The 23,398-nt window shown below is 36.7% G+C and overlaps 1 pseudogene; it reads left to right on the top strand.

The window, feature by feature from the left end:
• Positions 1 to 9,142: 9,142 nt before the first annotated feature.
• On the top strand, positions 9,143 to 9,651 carry LOC118529472 (translationally-controlled tumor protein-like; annotated as a pseudogene).
• The last annotated feature ends 13,747 nt before the right edge of the window (positions 9,652 to 23,398 follow it).

The following is a 23,398-nucleotide window of genomic DNA, read 5'->3' as shown; positions in this document are numbered from 1 at the left end:
CCTGGGGTTAGAAATCTTCAAAAAACACAAAGTAGAGAAATTATGTTTTTAATACAAAATGGAACTCATTTTTACCACCACTGGGTTGTGCAGTAAAAGGTGAATTCCTTCAGGTGTTATGATTCCAGAAACCACTGATGTCAATTTTGCAGTGGAAAGGTGACAGTGAACAATTTCTGTCTATCAACAAAACAGGACTGGCTTGCACTCTTTTCTTATTTTTGGTGCTTGTATCTGTACTTTGACTTACTTTTATCTTTTCTGTCTAAAAGGCTTCTTTGACATTTTTTACACCATTTTTTTAAAAAGAAAAGAACAACAGATTTCCTTAGTTTTTACTAATTTTTCCTTTTCTTTTGTAATTTTGCCCTCTGTAAGAAGATCTTACCCCCTTTGTTTGGCATGAAAGACTTATGGAGGGAGAGGACAACCAATATATGTAGTGGATTTTTCAGATTTATACTATCCCCGAAAATGACAATGTACTACGAAAAACAACATTTCACACATTTCCGAAGTCTAAGTGTGGATATTAAAAGTTGCACTTACATATTTATCCAGCATATTTGTCCCAGGGTTTGTTAAATATCTCTAGGTGGTATAAAAAATTATTGGAACTACTTATCTTGAGCTCTTTACAATTTAGTTGGAGATCAGATAATTTAAACACTGTTAAATAGCAATATTTGAAAAAATGCTAAATGAATGCTAGACAAAATGACATAGAAGTTCATTCTCAACTTTTTAGTTTTAGGAATGAAATAACAGTAGTAACAACAAAGCTACAGCTCAGTCTTTAGAAACTGCAGAAGTAAAAATCACATAAAACAATTTCACGGTTGGTTGATAACATTATGTATTTCACATAAATACAGATACAACTCAAAGCAATAAATATCAACCACTAATCATAATGCTTGTTTTGAACAATAGTTATTTCTCATTTCCCGTATCTGGAAATAAAGATGCATGTTGAGCACAGTTTTCAGATTGGCATCTAATTCTTACTTTAATAAATATTTAAGGGGCGCCTGGGTGGCTCAGTCGTTGGGTGTCTGCCTTCGGCTTGGGTCATGATCCCAGCGTCCTGGGATCGAGTCCCGCATTGGGCTCCCTGCCCCGTGGGGAGGCCTGCTTCTCCCTCTCCCACTCCCCCTGCTTGTGTTCCCTCTCTCACTGTCTCTCTCTCTCTGTGTCAAATAAATAAATAAATAAAATCTTAAAAAAAAAAAGAAAAGAAATAAATATTTAAAATACTCCTGACCCTTTGAGGCTGACATCCTACTGTATGATTTTTGATGATATTGCATATGACACTCTTAAATGTATTGCATATAGTAAGGTCTTACAGTAATGACTCTTAGCCAGCAAAGTAGCTGGCTTATTCTCTGGCTCATCTGTATTTGCCAGGTGATTCTAAGTGTTAAAGTAGACTGCACCTAGAATTTAAGGACTCTCCCTGTTGTTGTTTGGCAGAGGAGCTCAGCCTGCCGTGGGCCCTTTGAAAATCTCATTTGGGGATAACATACAGCTTCCTTTCTCAAGTTACTCAAGAGTGCTGTTAAATGATTTTATCACCTTCTATGTTTAGAAAACAGGGACTTGGTGTTTTATAATCCTTAGGGTTTATTTGAATTCTATTATGTTAACTTTAAAAATGTTATTCAGTAAGTTGGGAGGACATGGAGTCAATTATGTGTTTTTTAAAGATTTCAGAGATACTCCAGTCTTCAGTGGTTCCTATTTCAATGAGAAATAGTTCCTACAACTATGTCCTTCAACAATGGCCTGAGAGGTAGTTTGTGAACTGGCCCTCAGTACCTCTCTTACTTCATCTCCTGCTTCCTCTGCCTCTAACTTATTCAGCTTCAGCCACTATTTCTTGCTGTTCCTCAAACACACTGCTGCTCTTCCCAACTTAGACCCTTTTTTTTTCTTGTATTATTCTTTCCTCAGATAACCTCATAGCTAACTGCCTTGCCTCCTCTAAATCTCAATCATTCATGCCTATCATGTCCACCCTATTTAAAAATGAAATCCACCCATCTACCTCCTTTTACCTGCTCTATTTTTCATCATAGCACTTACCACCTTTTTACACACTCTATAATTTTTAATGTATTCTTGTCTTTATTTATTGTCCATCTTTACTGTTAGAATCTAAGCGTGTAGATGAATGTCTGGGACATATTAGGTTCTCAGTAAATATTTATTAAAATATTTTTAATGCTGGGAATGTATTGTAATAGTTACTTCTTCCCGACCTCTGAGAATTATGAAACCTACTGCAGACAGAGGTTATTCCTTTGATCTAAATTCACTTCTCTGCAAATGTAGGCTTCAGTATATGGCTAAGATTCCATGCTTAAAATAGATAAAAGGCTTTTCCTGATTATAAAAGAGATTCTCAGAATCTACGAAGAGTTGAGATTCTGGGGCTTCCATGGCAAGAAAGCTTACTGGCATTGCTGTGAGGAAATGGTAGGACCTCAGGGCAATGATTCCCCAAAGATTAGCATGTCCCCATCATAGGACAGAAGAGGCAAAGCAAAAGAGGTAGAGCCAGGTGGGCCTGAAGAAATCTTACAGAGACACTAGAGTATATCCCAGATTGAAGAAAACACAAGGGACTGAACAGGGATTGGGGATTAGGGAATTAAGTTTAATTTCCAACCTGCCAAACAAAATGAGAATTCTGAGACAAAATTAAGTTAATCTAAATAATGCAGTGGTTTGGGTTTGGTTTTTGTTTGTTGGGTGTTTTGTTTTTGTTTTCTGGGGGCTTTTTTTGGCACTAGTTTTGTGGGCTGAGATCTATACATCCTAGTTGAAGGCTAAAAATCTATTCCAAGAGTAGTAAATAGGAAGCTAAATGATAGCACAAGGATACCTCGACACTGATGATTGGTATATTTTCCATTTCTTCTCATGGTTTCTAGTCATTCTTTTTTGGCCGGAGTCTGTGCATCTTCTGTGCGTGTGTGTGTGTGTGTGTGTGTGTGTGCGTGCGCGCGTGTGCGTGTGTTTTAATGCTCTTCATGTCAGTCTGTGCCTGTAATGCTATTTGTTATCTGGCAAACTCCTTAACCTATGGACTACAGATTCTATTTCCATAGCTCAAGTCAAGTGCTTCACTTATTTTCTCACAGCAGTTTGATTACATTGAAATCATTTACTTCCCTAACTCCTTAACTGTAATCATCTTTTTCTTTTTTTGTAATCATCTTTATGGTAATAATTGTGCTTTTGTTATTTGCTTCCATGATGCTTGGAACATAGATACTTGGTGATGTTACTGGATCCTTCAGTTGTAAGTACGTTGAGATGTACTATTCTTTAAAATAAGCATTAACACATTTTTAAGTAGACAATCAAATAGAAGAGAAGTAGCTTGCTAAGGTGATATGGTGGCAGTCTGCATTCTAGTCAACGTACATCTGCATTCTAAACCCAGGCACCTTCTTCTCTACCAAGCTGCTCTTTGACATATGAGATGTCTTAACAATATGATTCCTAGGTTACAAGGAGTTTTTATTTAAAAAAACTGGAGAAGCCTACAGGCTGCTTACTGCCAGCACAGCCTCTTTCAACCTCAGATTTTTTTAGTACTGTTTTCAATCTCCCAAACTGGCATGCGTTGTGTTCATGTATGTGTAGATCTCTATCAAAGGGGACTTATAAAAATTCCCAGGGAAATATTCTGATCACAAGGCAGCACTGGCCCAGAGTGGAAGGATACGATGATAGCACAGTCTCAACTACTTACCTAACCATTGAGCAGGGGTCAGAGGTTGTAGACCTGGAGCCTTCCACATGGTGGGGGCGGGGGAAGGTGTAGGGGGAGAGAACCAGTTCCTCAAATGAAATGAGGTGTCATTATTAGAAGAAGGAGTAAAAGATGTTGGACAGATTAAAACAACGTAATACATTCCCCTAGATATCAAAATGTAATATCCCAAAATACTTCTAGAGATCCCAGGAGCAAGACATATTAAATAAGTTTAATTTAGAATTTCTTTCACGGTAATCTGCCTTTGGAATAAATTGAACTGCTTCCAATCAAGAGAAAGATTTAAAAGGATTATCTTACTCATTGTTTCTCAAATCCTGTCTTTATATGGAAGCTTAGGGGGAACTGGAATGACTCCCAGTGAGAACAACTCTTATGGAGTTATTCTACTTTTAAATCCAAAAAATTACCTTGGAAATAGACCTGAATAGAATACTGTAGTCCTCCAGTGGAACACCCTTAGCAGGGTAATTATAACGCCTCCTGAGGCTACCAGGAACCAAATTCATTGAAGTAGTTACTTGAGCATCTAGTTCTTCTCTAATTCTTTCTAATGGAAAACAATTGGTTAGCTGAGCAGCTATAATGCACCTTTCCCAATATACCAGTTTTCATTTTTAAAGCCAATCTTTCCCATTTGAAACCATGTCTGAAGGTAATTGCTTTAAACAATGATATGCCCTTCTTAGGTCAATATCCCTTAGTGATCTGTGTTTGCTAATGTAGTTCAAGGGATTTCAAAGGTATTTAAGTTACTGTGAGAAAAGTAAATGGGATTTCTCATCTGCTCCCTTTATTTCACTACAGAAATGAACATGGCAGACTCAATGCATTATTTGCTAAAAGGCTATTTTCTAATTTGAAATAAATGGATGCTAGCTGGTGGCAAAAAGACCAGTGAAAAGGTTACTTTGAAATCGCTGCAGGAAGTGATGAACATTGATAACAGGGTGTGGATCCAGTAGAAATGGAAAGGAAGATGCAGTCTAATCATTTATAAAAGCAATATGGATGTTTCTACAAAATCTTATAATGAAAAAGACATATCATTAACACATATACTGATATGAAAAAAAGTGATTGAAGAACTGCTGAGATTCCAAAGTGGAGGGTATTTAAAAAGAAAATATGAATAGCTATAAAATGCAATGCTAGAGAGAATACTCACCTTATCAGTGAATATCACGTAACAGAGTTCTTCATTGATAAACATAAATGGATGACCAAGATCAACCAGAGAGGAGAAAAACAACAACACAAAAAACATGGACTCAAATGGACAAATGGACAAACTGAACATAGAAATCAGAATATCAGTCAAATGATCAATCAACCATGAGAGTAAAATAAACTTAATTTGGATATGCACAAGCTCAGACATTTTACCACTTACAGGCCTTTTCTGTATATTTATTTAGGAGGTATTACAGCTGTTGTAAAGAGTCCAAGGCATCCAAGAAATAGCCTAACATAGAAGAACAAAAGTAAGGGTAATTCTAAGATGAAAAGCAATTGGTGTAAATTAAAATTGAAATTCTTTGCACAGGGACGCCTGGGTGGCTCACTCAGTTAAGCATCTGACTCTTGATTTTGACTCAGGTCCTGATCTCAGGGTCGTGGGATTGAGCCCTGTGTCAGATTCCACGCTGGGCATGGAGCCTGCTTAAGATTCTCTCTCCCTCTCCCTCTGCCCCTCCTCTTCCCCCACTCAAGTGCACTCTCTCTCCAAAAGAAAAAAGAAAGAAATTCTTTGGACTTTCAGAAAATGCCTCTTAAAAATGGGTTCTTGGGGCATCTGGGTGGCTCAGTCAATTAAGCATCTGCCTTCGGCTCAGGTCATGATCCCAGGGTCCTGGGATTGAGTCCCACATTGGGCTCCTTGCTCAGCAGGGAGCTTTCTTCTCCCTCTCCTCCCTGCTCATGCTCTCTCTCTCTCGCTATCTCTGTCTCTATTTCTGTCTCTCTCAAATAAATAAAATCTTTTTAAAAATGTGTTCTTTATAACAAGTACACGATTAAGTAGCTAGAGGGCCTTAGGTGTAAAGTGAAGATCTCTATTAAGAGAGTATACAATAAAACACATAAGCAAGCAAACGTATTAATAAAGAATATGTAAAATAAATAAATCCAATATACTTCCTCCCTGTCTTTCCCTTCTTTTAGAAGTCAACATACTCTCTAAAAATATTTGAGCAAAGAAATAGACATTTATGTGTGCTATATACAAATATAAGGGTCATAATAGAGTAAGAAATAAAAATAAATATGAATTTATATTTTTAGCAAAGATTTAGAAGTATAGAAGGAAAGGATGGAACTATAATAAGTGTCAACAATGGAAGGTTAGATCACATTTAATATTGAAGATTAACAAATAGGTGTACACAGGTAACATTTATACGTATTGAGGTAATTATCTCAAGTCCTAAAAACAGACTATTGAAAGTGTCTCTGGGTGGAAGGTAGTAAACTTTCATTTTCACATTATATCCTTTAGTACTGACTGGATTTTATGATCCAGCATGTGCACTTATCTTATAGAGAAAGCAAATTAAAAATAGCAAAATGAAGTTATATCCATAAAGCGTCATTGAGAAAATGATTACTAAACTCAAAAGAAGATTAGAACATGATTGCTTTTTACTATTGCTCATGTTTATTACCACCAGGGCTACTGGCCTAATACTTGCACATTCTCACCAAATGTCATCACCCATTGTTTGTGCTAACGTATGAAGCAACTGTTCTTCCCTTTCGACAGCTTTTCTTGTACGAGTCTGGTCAAGTTCCTGGCCACTATCTCTTTAGAAGCAGTAATGATCTGTGTGAAGAAAGCAGTGACCTCCAGGTGACAGATTTCTTTATATTTCTTATTGCGTTAAAACATTCACAGTAAGGAAGATATGCCTATTCTGGTGAACCTAAAAATCAATGTTGCCATACTATAGATTTCTTTATAATAAATACATTAGGTATGATGCTTAGAAGGACCAGACAGAAGCTTGCATTAGTATTTGGGGAGAAGTTTCCCCACCACTCATTCCATCCTGTAGGACACACTTTTTTTCTCTGTGAAGAAGGCTAGGACTTGGTTAAATCAGCCAACTTCTCCTTTTCCCAGGAGATAAAAGGAAGAGGGAATAAATTGCAGCTGGACTGTTTCTACATCAAAGAGACTATGGGGAGAATTCTTAAGGAATTTTGTTATGATTATCTTTGCTTGGGAAAAAGGGAAATAAGACTCATGACAAAGCTGAAAAATTTATTTGTAAAGCACACTCTTCAGAGTGAAAGATGTAGAAGAAATTTTATATATATAAATACACACACGCACTTATTTCAGAGCTCTATACTTGCCTTCAGAAAACAGTTGAATTAACAATAACAACACAAATGTCCCTGACTGTGATGAAATTGACTTAGAAATGATAAAAGCAATTAGGAATGCTGATGTAAATAAGAATCATAAGGAGATGGATTCTTGTGCACTGACTGCCATTAGTGGTGTGTGAGGTCACCTTGAGTGAGGTCCATTGTATGAATAAAGCCTTGGTAACAGGCTGGAACTGTTGCTGTGCACTTTCTATATATCTAAGCAATGCTAACTCCAGACCCAATCTGTGGGTTTCTCCCCTGAAACCGAAGTAGCTCTGCAGTGGTTAAGCCAGGTTTCAAGGAAGTTACTACCTATCCTCATTCATCTTAAGCGAACACACTTGGACTGTTAAAGTGTATGGTGTCTTGGGTTCCAGGATGGTTTTTGTTTTGGGGTTTTGCTTTTTTGTTTGTTTGTTTTTGTTTTTGGTAAGGGAGGTGTGGGGTCAGTAGAGTGGTGATCCCTATTTTCTATAAAACAGTTCACCATTTTGCTCTTTCATTCCACTCCTGGTAGTGATTTGTTTCAACAACTTGAGTGTAATGAGTACTCAATTTGATCATGCCAAAAGTACTCACTAAGGGGTTTCAGGATAGGTGGCTATTCCTCTTGCTATCCGAGGTGCCATTCAAACCCAAGGTGGGAAGTCAGATTCTGGAAGCAGCAAAAAGAGGATTGCCATGTATGATGTTGATTAACCAGGTGCTGATCTTACTGAATAAATCAGAGGTATTCCAAAGGGAGTAAATAAAGGTGAAGGATTTTGAAACCTTAGGAATTCACATGAGGCTAATTTCAACTTCCTATGTATCTTACCTTTAAGGAAGTTGAGGCTGTCCAGCAGCCATCAACTACTATGTACAATCAACACATGCTTGAACAATAACATTATGTATTGGTTACTTACTAAGCCAGAAGGTTTTAGCAAATAATCTCTATATTTAATCACCTTAGAAGGTAGATATTATTTGATATATAAGATGCAGAAACTGAAGCTCCGCAAATTATAGGTACATGCTACATACAGGTGACACAGCTCCTAGGTAACTAATCTAAGATTCAAGCTAGGATATCTGACCCTAAAGCCCTTTCTCTTCTCACTATACTGTTCTGGATATCAGATAATATGTGTTTTAACAATGGTGTTTGCATATGATGCCTTCTTCCTCCCCCTGAACTTGTTGTATTAGCAACCAGTCTGGTCCACGGAAAGTTAGGGTGTGGAGTGCCTGGGAGTCATCGCGTGTTGAGCTTTTTTTTTTTTTTTTTTTTTTAAAGATTTTATTTATTTATTTGAGAGAGAGAGAGAGAATGAGAGAGAGAGCATGAGGGGGGGAGGGTCAGAGGGAGAAGCAGACTCCCCGCCAAGCAGGGAGCCTGATGTGGGACTCGATCCCGGGACTCCAGGATCATGACCTGAGCCGAAGGCAGTCGCTTAACCAACTGAGCCACCCAGGCACCCGCGTGTTGAGCTTTAAATGCAAGCATTCCCTGAATGATGGCTCCAGAGGACATCTGACATCCCTGCTCTCCTACTTCCTTTGCTTATATTAAGAAGCAAGTCAGTGGGGGTGAAGATGTTGAACTTTAACAAATCTAATTGATACAGCCAGTGCTAAGTTCAATTTATGTTAAAAAAGTTCAAATACTATTTTAAAGAATACAAACCCAAGTATATCGTATGTGTATTGTGTTCTTACAGTTGAAATATTTTTTGTTATGTTTGTCATTTAAAAGAATTAAAACCTCATCTTGACAGATGTATGTTAATAAAGCTCTCCTGCACCTGACCTTTTTAATAAGGTATTTATTAACCAGTTTCTACAGATAACATTTAAAAGTCAAGGTGCATTGCTTCTCTGCCCCCTCCCCTCTCCCCCCAAGTGCTGCTCTGGCTGTACCGAGCTCACTCAGAGTTCCAGGCTCCTGCTAGGCTGGCACCACTGTCCAGCCGCAGTCATAATCATCTCCTCATTAGGCATGATGAGATGTTCTCCGACATCCTCAAGATCCGGGAGATCATGGACAGGCTGTGCCTGGAGGTGGAGGGGAAGATGATCAGTAAGACAGAGGGTAACATTGTTGACTCACTTATTGGTGGAGATGTCCCCACTGAAGGCCCCAAGGGTGAAGGTACCAAAAGCACAATAATCACTAGCATTGATCTTGTCATGAACCATCATTTGCACTTCCCGCAAATGATGGAAACCAGCTTCACAGAGGAAGCCTACAAGAAGTACATCAAAGATTATATGAAATCAATCAAAGGTAGACGTGAAGAACGGAGGCCAGAAAGAGTAAAACTTCTTATGACAGGGGCTACAGAACAAATAAGCACATCCTTGCTAATTTCAAAAACTACCAGTTCATTATTGGTGAAAACATGAATCCAGATGGCATGGTTGCTCCGCTGGACTGTCACGAGGATGTTGAGACCCCATATATGGTTTTCTTTAAAGATGGTTTAGAAATGGAAAAATGTTAACAAATTCGCCTACTACATTGGTTGTATCACCTGTTATCATAATTGGCTACTGTGCTTTACCCACACAACACCAGGACTTAGACAAATGGGACTGATGTCATCTTGAGCTTTTCATTTATTTTGACCTTGATCTATTTGGAGTACAGGTGTTTTTTTTTTTAAGAAAAAAACATGTCATGTTATTGTCTAAAATAAAATGTATTTAAACTAATGAGAGGGCGCCTGGGTGGCTCAGTCGTTAAGCGTCTGCCTTTGGCTCAGGTCATGGTCCCAGGGTCCGGGGATTGAGCCCCTCATCGGGCTCCCTGCTCAGCAGGAAGCCTGCTTCTCCCACTCCCACACTCTCTGCTTGTGTTCCCTCTCTCGCTGTGTCTCTCTCTGTCAAATAAATAAATAAAATCTTTAAAAAAAAAAAAAACTAATGAGAGAATGCCTTGTAGCTTAATACATAGGCAAATCCCTATCGTGTAGTGTGCTAGAGAAGCTAGAGCCTGGTTGTAGACTAGTGCTAAAAAGCATAAGATGGCCTGCAGCTTGCTTTTACAGTGAAAACTACTTCTGGGACTGGAATATAAAAAATAAGAACCAAAAGTCTTAACTCTGAGGTCAAGTAAAAGGAAAGACCATGCTTAGATCCGGGCCAACATTTGAAGTAGGTTCCTAACACATTTCATCACCTACAAACGGGAGTAATTAACTCTGGAAGAGATTACCAAAAGAATACAGTTGGAAAGAAAAAAAAAGTTGAGGCACATTATGTAGTAAGCCCTATTTCATAAAGGAATTTGACTAGGGAAATGGATTGTCTACATAGAGTCCTAAGAATTGAAATACTAAAGCATCCATTATTTGGAGAGATAATAATTGACTCAAACATTTTCTAGCAAAAGCTATTGTATATTCAAAAGTCACTCATTTTTATTTCATCGTTATTCAAAAGTCACTCATTTTATTTCATCATTATTTATTAAAATTATAAAATATAATTTTAGTAAAGGCTAATTTATGTAGAACCAATTTCAACAAAATATGATTGTTAGTATGCATAAATTTGACTTTGAATATACTTATACTTCCATTTTTATTGTATGTGGAGACAACACTGTTAAAATAATGAAACACCAAAATCATTTATGGAAAAAGTCCCAATTGCTCCATGAAAACAAGTTAGTTCTATATTGAATGAATGAATGAATGAATGAATGAATAAATAAATAATCATCCAAAATAAAAAGTTTAAATCTTAGCAGTTTATAGTTTTGTTTTTTTTTTAAAGATTTTATTTATTTATTTGACAAAGAGAGACACAGTGAGAGAGGGAACACAAGCAGGGACAGTGGGAGAGAGAGAAGCAGGCTTCCCACCGAGCAGGGAGCCCGATGTAGGACTTGATCCCAGGACCCTGGGATCATGACCTGAGCCGAAGGCAGATGCTTAACTACCGAGCCACCGAGGCGCCCTTATAGTTTTTTTTTTAACATCTAAGAAACCTGATGAGAATGACAGGTTTAATATTTATAATCGTATTTTAGTTTTAAAAGACCGCCACCATATTTAAATAGCTACACCATTTGCCAATGAGCAATATAAAAATGTCACATTCTTCTAGTATCTGTGGAAGTTCACATAGTACCTTCTAATATGTAGTGTTAAAGCTACAACCATATAATTTCATGGTGATTTATTTCTAAAAATGTATTTTATCATCTAAATCCTCATTCAGTGATGATTATGAGAAACTGGGATACTATATAAAAGGCCCTCAGGTCATTCCATATTGGAAGTCTATAGGTAATTGCCAATAATAAAAATTGTTATTTGTGCAAATTATGTGAGTTAAGTTGTCAAAGAGATTTGTGAATTCTTACTAAAGAAATCACTATTCTTAAATGATTTTAAGTGTAAGTGACTTCTATTTTTATGAGGTATTAGCTCAGAAAATCAAACTGCCATTTAATTTGGCTCTGGTGAGCCTATTGTCTTCATTTCATGTCCTTCTTGGGATACATTTTTCTCTGAAATTTTGAAGATTTATTCATGAACTCCCATTAGCATTAATAGGGGTTGTATAACTCTATCCCCTACACAGCCAGTGGTAAATGAAATCCCTTTGGCATAATTTTCAGGCATTTAAATGAGTCTTGGGCTTTATAAAATACAATTATGGTGCAATGTTACTAATGTAAATACCGAGAAGGTGTGGGAGAGAGAATAAAGGTGCCCTTTATAATGACACATGAGAGGACCCACTTCCTCAAATTGAAAGACACAATTGCGAGAACTTGTCACATTATCCATCTGATCATCACTGGTTTGGGGAATAGTGATGTCTCTCATGGAATTAATAGATATTAAATCCAAAATCTGACTTAACCATCAGATCACATAGCTTTTCTTCTTTTCTTTTTAATACTGGAAACAATGGCAAAAATTTTTATTGCTGGTACTTAACTTTTTAATGTGCAGGTATAGGATTTATTTCTTACCTTGCTTGCAAAAGACTGTAATTAGTTACAGATTTGTTTAATTTGAGTAGCCTCTGTGTTAGAAGAGTTAAAGGAATTTCCAGTGAGAAGGTCACAGATAACAATAAGGCATCTGGGAGCAGGGCACATGCAATTCATAGTGCTAAAATATGTCAAGCTCTTAAGATACCAAGGCAGGGAACTCTTCTCTGTACTCAAAACATCTACTAGTGGCCTAATATAAGGTAAAATTGTGTTTCTGCCTTGTAAATAAGTGCAGTGCATATTACGAATATAATACAGATATTTCAGGAAATCACACCTTTTACAAATTTTACCCCTATCTCATGTCACTGTTCCTTTAATTCCACTATTAGTAATTTGTCTCTGTATCTCCAAGGAATTTTAAAAGTATCTTCTGGAGCTCTTTATTAAAATGAGCCAGAAGAAACCTACTGGTTACTTACAAGTCAGGAAGGAGTAACATGTTATAACAGTTTAGTGAGACTTCCACCCAGCAAGCCAACCGAGAATCTGTATTTGTTTGCATGGAACAAGTTGCAAACTGGGAGAAATGAGACCACAGAGTCACAGGAATGGGGAAGGTACTAGAAGGGGTAGAAGGAACATCTCTGATCACTGCTTCGCACTGACTTTGAAACTGGTTCTGCTCTCGGTAGTGGCTGAAGTTTACAGCTACAACTAAATCTCATTGGTTCAGTTCAGTGATTACTTTATAGTACTGGGCTGTGAGGGATGGGTTTTGGATTCAGACAGACCTAGAGTAGTGTCCTTTATCTTCACATAAATAAATGAAGCCTTCTGAACCTCATTTTCCTAATCTAATCATTGCTGATAGTTATTGACATTGAAGAAGACAATGAATGAGGTGGCGACTAGTTTTTGATCTTTGGCAGGTAGTAATGTTCCCTTTGTGTCAAGGCAAGAGGGTCTCTGGAACTGGTAGCCACCATTATCAGCAGTGAGATCTTGCTCTTGTATTATAATTACAGATTCAAGAGGAAAGGTAGTCTTAATCTGGACACGTGCTATGTTTGGACATTTGTTACTTAAACTCCGTTTCATCTCATGAATAATTTTAAATGATTTTATATACATTTTGTTATTTAATGAAAAACCTCAGTTGTTACGGCATCCTTCCCATATGTCCTGCCCTACCCTGTGGTGGTTATCACTGTGCTTCTTTACCCAGAGCACTGTCCGAGATCACGATATTTTGGAATGCAGTTTAAGTCACAGACATCAGTAGAAGTATGCTGGAACAGGCCCAGAGTGGTATGAGAAGTGTGCATAAAATGCCACACAATGATACCATGTAACTTGGTTTCAGATCAGGTAAGCTTAATTACATTTCAAATGGAAAAGGCTGAATTTCTGTTACAGTTATGGTCTCATGTTTATTTTCTCCACTCTGCTCTTCTGAAACCCATGATGTTTGGGGAAAGGTAATCCGTCAGCTTTTAAAAGATGAACTGGAGAGCGGAGATATCTGTTTCAGCAAATAGGTATTGAATTCTTATTATTTTTCAGAACAAATACAAGGTCTTTGTGTACATTTAATCAGAACAAGTGATGTTTAAGTTGTTTTTAGAGTCCATTGATTCTAAGAAACACTCTCTGGGTCACACAGGTAACATGGGGAAGAACAAAGATATGGTCAAAGTACCATTAGGCTGTTCTCTGGAAATATGTTGATCTCTGCTGAGTCCACTTACAGACGAGAACGAAAGCACATACATACACACACACACACACACACACACACACACATTTACTAACCAACACATGGGAAATTTGGTCTCTCAGGATTTGATTATTAGGGCCGGCACAATTTTACCAGTAACATGACCCACACCATTCAAGGAAAACACTCCCTCTCTAGGATACATCCTCAAACAAAAGGTAACTTCCTTCTAATACCATGAAGGTTTGCAGGGTGTGCTGCTCCTTCCTCAGAGACAGACTGAAAGGATTTGAGCAGCATAAGTGTTTATAAAAGAAAAGTCAAATTATCTTGTCAAATCCCTTAATTTCAGTAATATGATTGCAAGGGATTCTCCCATTTATTTTCTTTTAACTCTTTATGTTCCAGTTTGTGGTTATGAAAGTCCTCATGAATTACTGTGATATTTCAACAGTTGCATATGTTGGCTGGAGAAACATTCCAATATTAAACAAGTCAAATCACTCTTAAATTCGTGTATATGTAATTCTAAACCGGGGCTGAGCACACTATGGCCCACAGGCAACATCTGGCCTTTTGTCTATGCCTGGAAGTAGTTTCTTTCGGTAACACAGCCATTCTCATTAATTCATGTACCATCCATGTGATTTCACGTTACAGTGACAGAGCTGAGTAGTTGTAACAGAGCTATATGGCCCTAAACCTAAAATATTTACGGCATGTTTTTTTTGTAGAAAAAGTTTGGCTGCCCCTGAATATACATAAAGGGTATCTCTGATTCTTATATTCATCAATTAATGTTACATACAATTAATGTTAGAATCACAGTTTAATCTTTCTGAAAAATTATATTTAGTCTTAATTACATGAAATTAAACTTCAGATAATTTTACATAACTTTTTATTTTCTTCACTTACAATTTCTACATTGCCTATGAAAATGAATAGAAATTTTGAATATTTTGGAAGAAAATATTTTAAACATTAAGAATAATTTTGATTTTTAAAAATTCTTAAATTGACTATATTAATTTTTGATTAAAATACATTCAGATTTTTACCCTTTGAATTATGTTTAATCCTTTAAATCACTGAGAATGAGTATAAGTACAGTTAGAGAGAAATAAAAAATATACAAGTAAAGCTCAGAAAAAAAGTAAAAGGTGAAAAGAAAAACAGAAATTTTGACATTATGATGATGTATTTTATCAAGATCGAAGGTAGAGCATAATTATTAAGGAGTTTGTTGGCTTAATTGGTAACTTTGTTTATTTAAGCCTCTAGTATGTGGGCCTCCACCTGTGCTCTTGTCCAATAAATGCCCTATAAATGTCTGCAAGGAGCCTGATCAGTCTCACGCTGAACAGGAATTAGCTGCTTTGGGGTATCTGGATCTGAATAAATTTCATCAGCTTATCTGTCTACTAAGGAGTGAACCAAACCTAATCTTGGCAGGCTTGTTGATCAAAAGGCAGAGAATCTCTCAGCTTCTCATTGACAGTCGTACTTGACATTTGGAGCTATCGTCAAAGATATGATTGGTCCTAACACTTCATAGTTTCCTTGTTTTTCCATAATTATGCACCTGCTATTTGGGTAAAGGCACTGCTATTTTTGGTAACTAGGATTTACACAGCCTTTCTGACTGAAGTGTGAACTTGTGATTGAAAAGTCATGTTTTCTAAGAAAATATACAATACTCTAAAACATTTAAATTAATGTATCTCATTTCTTAGGTATGCTCTAAAAAACACATGCAACAATTTTTCTCCAGTAAATGAAATTAAACTTCCATCTGTCTATTCATTTCAGCCTTAGGAGGAAATGACTGGACTCGGTTTAACCAAATATAGATGGTGAAATTAAAATACAGACCACGGTTATTTGAAAAGTTCACTCAGTTGAGGGAGGGGCACATTGGAAAGCACATCAACAAGATAGGCAGTCATGCTTCAGAAGCGAGACAGAGGTAAGAGAGACCCTTGTGATTTCTGGTATGAAGGGATACGCCTTATGTAGATGACAGTGTGAACCAAGAAAAAGCAAAGAGCTTGGAAATTGCCACAGCTCACCTTCAAGACTGGACCTGCAGGGGAACTTCTTCATTACAACCCAGAGTGGGGCAGTCGTGTTTATTTACTTAACAATTAATGTTTCTTCCCAGCAACCCTGGTTACAACTAATTTGAAATAAACCTTAAAGTGTATGCTTTCAACAAGGACATTAAAGTGTATGCTTTCAACAAGGACACTTTAGCACTATGTGTGCATACACTCTGACGTACTTTGAACAACTCCATTAAACTATAAGCTTTTCTTAAAGACTTTCTGGAATCCTCTCCCTTGGACAATTTATCTGCTTCTACCTCTAGCTGGGCTCTGAAGCTTTGTACTGATTTAACTCACTCAAAACACACAGCCCTTTCACTTTAGGTGTACGTTACCTCCTTGTCTAAGTGAGTGCTTCCTGACTGTCTCAAGTGCTCGTAAAGGCTATTTGTCTCCTCAGCACAAGGTATACTGTGAGTCTAACTCTTAAACTAAAACATGGGTTATTTCCCTGCTTGTTTCTGATTTTTTTTTTTTTTGTCCAAACACAATAAACACCAAAGAACTTCCATCTGTTTATTTCTACTTTCTGCTTGACATCTCTGAGGCTCAAAAATATTTAAAATGAGGGGCGCCTGGGTGGCTCAGTTGCTTAAGCATCTGCCTTCGGCTCAGGTCATGATCTTGGGGTCCTGAGATCGAGCCCTGCCTCGGGCTTTCTATTCAGCAGGGAGACTGCTTCTCCCTCTCCCTCTGCCTGCTGCTCAACCTGCTTGTGCTCTCTTTCTCTCCCTGTCAAATAAATAAATACAATCTTTAAAAAAATTTTTTAAATGAATTTGGCAATCCCTTCTTATTTCACTCCTGATCTCAATATTTAATGAGTCTGTTTACTAGTTTCTACATTCACTTTAAGTCAGTAAACTTTCATTGTTCAATGTAAGCTCCATTTTGCCCCCTTCTTTTCATCTCTGTTGTCTTGAACCTGTTTAGCCAAAGTTAGCATCATCTTCATCTTACAGGACTGCAGTTGCCTCCTGACTGGTTGCTGGCTTCTAATTTTGCTCCCATTCAGCCTATTTTCCCTATGGCAACCAGATTGTTTTTGACTTTTTTTTTTTTAAAGGAATGTGTATATATATATATATATATATATATATATATATATATATATATATAAAATGTTCATTTTCTCGTGTTGTTATTCACTCATTTTCTTTTAATTCTCTCTCTTTGACCTTCAGTGTCTTTCTGTCACCTTTCAGTGAGACCCTTCAACACTGAGGTAGACTGGGCCTCACTGCCTCAGATCCTGCATCTTCTCTAACTTAATCTCAGACATTCTTCCCTTTTGGAATTATGCTCCAGCAGAACTGGCTTTCCTAAGGCATTTATTCCTGACTCACGCAGCACAAACATAGACTAGCCTAATTCTCCCAGTCTAAAGTGGATTCTCCCTTGCCCCATTTTGTTTCTCTCACCCCGTTCTTTTTCTTTATAGCACTTACTATAATTTTCAGTGATATATTTTGTGTTTGCTAATTTGCTTATGGCCTTTCTTCTCTATTTAATTCTAAGCTCCAAGAGGGCAGAGACCTCATATTGTTTGATACCATAGTTTTTGCTACAGCTTACTTTGTACAGTGTCTGACCCATTGTAGGCCCATGATAAATAGTGAATGCAAAATTGATAAATTGATTGAAAGAATTAATCATAAACTATTTGTGGGAAAACAGATAAGAAAACCTTTAATACTGCCTTGAAGGAAGATTTTTCTCCCCAGGGAAAGAGCTTAAAATACAGTTAATATTCATCAGATAGATAAGGGTTAGAGAATATTAACATTCTCGTGTCTGTGATGTTCAACGTATCTAAAGAAGAATGAAAATGTACGTGTGTTAGAAGTTCAGAGAGACAAAATAATAATCACAGTTATATGTGGAGAGGTTTGTTGGAACTGAGTTTTATGGTGTTAAAGTATTTGAATTTTGCCTATAGGGGAATAAGAGTTTTTAAGTAGCAGACTGATATGGTCATATCTATGTGTGTGTTTGAGGGGAGCAGGGGATTAGTTTGAACAGGCAAGTGAACCGAAGTAGAGGGGAGTATTTAGCAGGACACTCAAGTAGTTTAAAAAGAGACCATGAGAGGGTCTGTCAAAGAGCAGCATTAAGTGGAATTGACATCACAATAATGTAGGAGGAAATAATGAATCAACAATGTATGCAGATTTCTAAGTTGAATATATCCGAAGCAGTTGAATGTTTATAAACTGTTTATAAACACACACACACACACACACACACACACACATCTTCCTCAATTTACAACAGGGTAATGTCCTGATAAACCCATTGTAAGTTGAAAATATTGTAAGCCAAAAATGCATTTAGTACACCTCACCTACTGAACATCATAACTTATTCTAGCCTACCTTCAACATGCTCAGAACACTTCCATAAACCTACAGTTGGGAAAAATCATCTAACACAAAGCCTATCTTATAATAAAGTATTGAATATCTCAGGTAATGTATTGAACACTGTACTGAAAGTGAGAAACAGAGCAGTTGTAAGTGTATCGATTGTTCACCCTCACGGTCACAAGCCTGACCGGGAGCTGTGGCTTTGCTGCCATTGCCCAGCGTCACAAGACAGTACAAATCATACCACCTGTCACGAGCCTGGGGAAAAATAAAAATTGAAAATTCAAAGTATGGTTTCTACTAAGTTCATATGACTTTCAAACCATTATAAAGTTGAAAATCATAAGTTGAACCGTCTTAAGTTGGGACCATCTGTATAAATTCATATTTTTCTGACATATTGATATGTGTGATAATTAAGCAATATAGTTCTATGCATACTTAAAACACTGTCTCCAACTGATATTTCAGTAGCTGAGTTTCATCATTCAATCTCTCTCCTGTTATTTCCACCTGAGCCCAGAGGCCCTGTGCCTGCTATGCTGTGGACACCAGTGGGATGGATGAGGACACTGATCTCTCAAAGAAATATTGACATACAGTAGCAACAAAATCATTGCCTCTTGGGAGAATAAATGAATGAATGATAATACTAGACACACTTTCATCCCTACCATGTAAAATACCTATGATACAGCTGGTTAAGTCAGCTAGTTAACAGTGGGGATAAATACACTAAGCAAAGGATCAAGTCATTTTAAATTTACAGTGAATCAGCCACAGCCAAAATTTTGGTGTCCAGTTGAATAACCTAATATTAAACAAAACAAATTATTTATTTTTCCAAAGAAAATAAGAAGACAAGGAGGAAATATATAACAAATCTGATGTTACTCAGCAGAAAAAGTCAATCGATCAGTGTTTACATATAGTTTAAATTTTGAAGTTTGCACAAACTCATTAATAACTCCATCCAGAATATTGAATGGCTCGTGAGCAATGCTAAAAAGAATTATACACATTTCATAAAAGCAATCTCAGTTTGTTTTCTGAGAACATATCTTCGTGGATTACAAACATTGGGGGAATTTGACAGGCCTTACTGTTCCATTCCATGCCTCACTCCCCCTTCGAAGCTGTTACTACTGAGACTATTTTATAGCCTTGAACTGCTAAGAATTGATTAAACTACATTAATGAGGCACCTTACTTTACAGTGATGGAAAGAAAAAAAAAAGTCTTTAAGGATTTCCAGATAGTGAGCTTAAATTAGCCTTAATCTTTGACAAGCAATGATTTATATATTTTCTTAAATATATTTGCAGTCCTAGAAAGGTGCGTGTTGGTTTGTTATGTTTTGAGAAAATAGGCTTTTTATCAATTTGATTCAACCAGCAGAATGCACATAAATTGGAGAAAGTAGAGACTTGGAGTAATGATGCATTACACTTAGGCTACTACAAAATTATCCTGAACATTCAGATTTATTACATAGGAGGGGTTACTATATCTTGTTACGGTATTATCCAAGACAACCAAACCTCCTAATAAATTTCTGAACTGTTTCAAATCCAGAAAACAGACCATACAATCTAGAATTTTATATTCTAATACTTGAAGAGGTTCACTCTAGAAAGGAAGCATTTTGTTTTTAAAATATGCCTTACCTACCAGATTATGCAGATATGAATTAGTTTTGAAAACTTTGCCAGCTCTTAAGCACGTATAATAAACTAAAAATAGAAGTAAGTCAGTCTTGAAAGCTGACATGCCTATGAGCAAAAAAATTCTGCAGTGGTTTTGCAATATGTTCAGCAGCTAAAATGAAAATGGCACGTATGCCCCATGCATTCTGAAAACATAGTAACTTACAGCATCTCTTTAGTGTTGATTGAGCTGATGACAGAATGGCCACAACTATGCAGGTGTTCTTTAGTCCACAATGGCATTGACAAAGGGAAAAAATGTTCATCACTGGGGCTGAGGTGTCCTCACATTCCCAGATGCATACATTGGAGATATCAGACTTCACTCTTAGACTATGAAATTGTATTGTTAATTTTATTTTTGGGGGGCATGGGATTGCACAAAATCTTAGTTACTGAAAAAATAGAAGTAAATCCTTAAGGAAACTTATGAGCAATAATCCCTTTAATGTATCTTTCATGAAATTAGAGATAATAATTTATGTGACAAAAAATATAAGAAATGCAAATCCAGTCTAGGTTTTGCTTGCAATTTGTAAATGCCGTTTACAAAATCTCTTTGAAATGCTATTTTGCATCTCTCATGTATTACCCAGCCCAAAGTTCTATTTGAAAATGACATTATGGCATAGTTGTTGAAGGGTGGAATAGTGTATTTTCCATGTTATAATCCTCAAAGATTTGAGATTTATCTAATGAATTCATATGTGAACATTTCTGTCAATTCTACAACACTACACAAATGTAAGAAATTACCACAATGTTCCCCCTGACTTCCTTTACATAGGCGTTATAAAAATCAGTGGGTTCAATATCACTCAATCATAGGCGTGCATTTTAATATCTGTTGGGGTACGTGTTTATAGTTGTTGTTCAGGAGATTACTTTTTCCCACTCCTCATGTGTACTTGTGGATGGCCTTCCCCCCCAAAAATACAGCTAGTTTTCTGTTCTACTCCTTCCCATGCCACCGTATGAGGAGAAGTGAGTGGTCTCCAGTTCTTAATTGGATGGATCTATTCTACTAATGTGCTTTAAGCACTAGGGATGTACTCAGGTGAACTATCCAAGGTCTAGACTTAGTAGGATAGAATGGGGAAACCAAGAGGGTTTAGGAGCTCTTTGATCACACCCCTTAGCCACATTCTACAACTTAGGTTTTATTCATGATAATGGTGATACATTGATGTCTACATTTCTGTTACCTGTGTTTCTCAATTTAGTGCAGACTGGGACAAGAGGAATATAATTTACTTGAAGAGTAAGACCGATCATAATAAGCAACAGATCTCCACCACGAAATTACTTCAAAGTGCTTCTCTACTATCTGATTCATTTAATTTTCCCCAAAGTAGATTCAGCACAGTGGAGATCTTCCTACAGAGTTGTGTATGTGTGCACATACACATAAAACTTGCTGCTATTGTTTCTTCCATTTCCTCTAGTCCTAAATCATAATAAAATGGATAAATTATAAATATACCATCAATACAGGTAACGACTGTGGTCTTGCTTCTAGTTGGTGCTTGCTTCCTGACTCCATTTCTTTTTTTCCATTTTGTAAAAAAAAACAAAAAACAAAAAACCTATCAAGAAGGACAAGTGCCAAGAAGGACAAAGTGCATTTGAATAACTTCTTTATTTCACTCTACTTTGAAAATATGATTGAATAATTTGGCTTACCTTTGAAAGATGTTCTTAAAAACTCTTAAGCCCACTCGAAACTCTAAACTTCATCATCACCATGGGCACTGACACCAGGAGTTCTTAATAATAAAAACTGCTTTATGTATAAGCTTGTCTCCCATTACCAGGGGTCAAACTCCTTTGATTCTATTTTAGAGTTTGGTATAGTCATAAAATAGTTTCTTTACAAATGAGTACAAAGAGGAGATATAATAAATTGTGCATGTTTGGTTAATTATTTGGACTTGACATTTAGTATTGGCAAACAGTGAATTTGTAATTAACTGGTTTTCTCTTAATCTCCCCTACATTCCCTTTGTTTAAGATACATTTTTAATGTTTTACATTAGAATAACTCTTTGTACTTTTCAAAGGACTTCTAAACACATTTTTTTCATTTGATTATCAGAGAGTGGAATATTCTCTTCATTTTATATCAATGCACACAGAGATAAGAAGAAATTAAGGGAATCACTCGACAGTCCATGACTACACCAGGACAAATGTTAAGAAATCTCTCCTAGCCTATTTCATGGAATGGGACTTGCCTCAGAGCATCCCGGGACTATTGGCTAAATTAGCCTTAAGCATAAAAATGTAAGCACTTTGTTGAATGTTTTGAGTATTGGTCTGATTTTGAGCAAGGGTAATTGATTAGTTGGGGTAAAGTGGAGAGTGAAACAGCTGAGCACATCTGGTGTCAACTGATAAGAACCACAACCACACACTCAATTTCCCTCCTAGAAAAGGAGGAACTGCCCTCTACTTGACAGCTCCCTAATGCGCTCCTGCCACTTCCACCTAATGTCACCGTGGGGAGCCCCTGATGGAAAGTCTCTATCCACTGACAGAAGAAAGAAGGTGGATTTGTGATTTAAGGAGACTTTAGCATGCTGAAATAAGCTCTATTCCTCTTTTCCTCCATTAGTGTTCACTGACTACTTACTGTCTGTGAACTGTGGAGTGGGCACCCTGCCTTAAGAAACTCTCTTTGCAGCTTCTGGGAAAAAGGCATCAAATAAAATAAACTTGTGTTTAACACAAAAGCCTATATGTAGGTGTACTTTTTTTTTCTTTAGGCATGTTCATACATGTACATATATACTTAAGGAAGAGATAAGTCTGAGGAGCAAACATTATTGGCTTCATTTCAAAAGGGAAACAAAAAATGCTCAGATGACTAAAATACTCTTTAAGATGAAGGCATCGTCTAACAGGTCCGAAGATGATAATCTAGACCATACTTTGAAACTTTAATGTGCAGAGGAATCAGTGAGGGATCTTGTTAAAATGCAGATTCTGAATCAGGACATCTGAGATGGGTCTTGTAAGTCTGTCTTTCTAATGAGTTCCCATGTGATGATAATTCTTCTGGTGTTCAGACTGCACTTTTGAGTAGCAAGGGTGTAAATTACAGACTGATAGAATGGAAAAAAAAACAAAACAAAAACAAATCTTTGATTCCCCACAGTTTACTTGCAAGTAAATTTTGCTTTCCCATTTTGGATTTGCTTTCTTGTTTTCTTCTGGAAGTCTTAAAAAAAATTAATATCCCTGAGGCCACACTTACCAGGTTTTTCTTTTTTCCTGCTTGAACACAATATAAAAAATTTAAAAAATCATATATATATATATATATATATATATATGTGATGTTTAAGTTGACATATTTATCCAGTTACTGGTTTATAAATTATTAACATTGTACTAA

Source organism: Halichoerus grypus, chromosome 1 (genome assembly GCF_964656455.1).
Source record: "Halichoerus grypus chromosome 1, mHalGry1.hap1.1, whole genome shotgun sequence".
Classification (NCBI taxonomy): domain Eukaryota; kingdom Metazoa; phylum Chordata; class Mammalia; order Carnivora; family Phocidae; genus Halichoerus; species Halichoerus grypus.
This window is presented reverse-complemented; position numbering and strand designations above follow the sequence as displayed.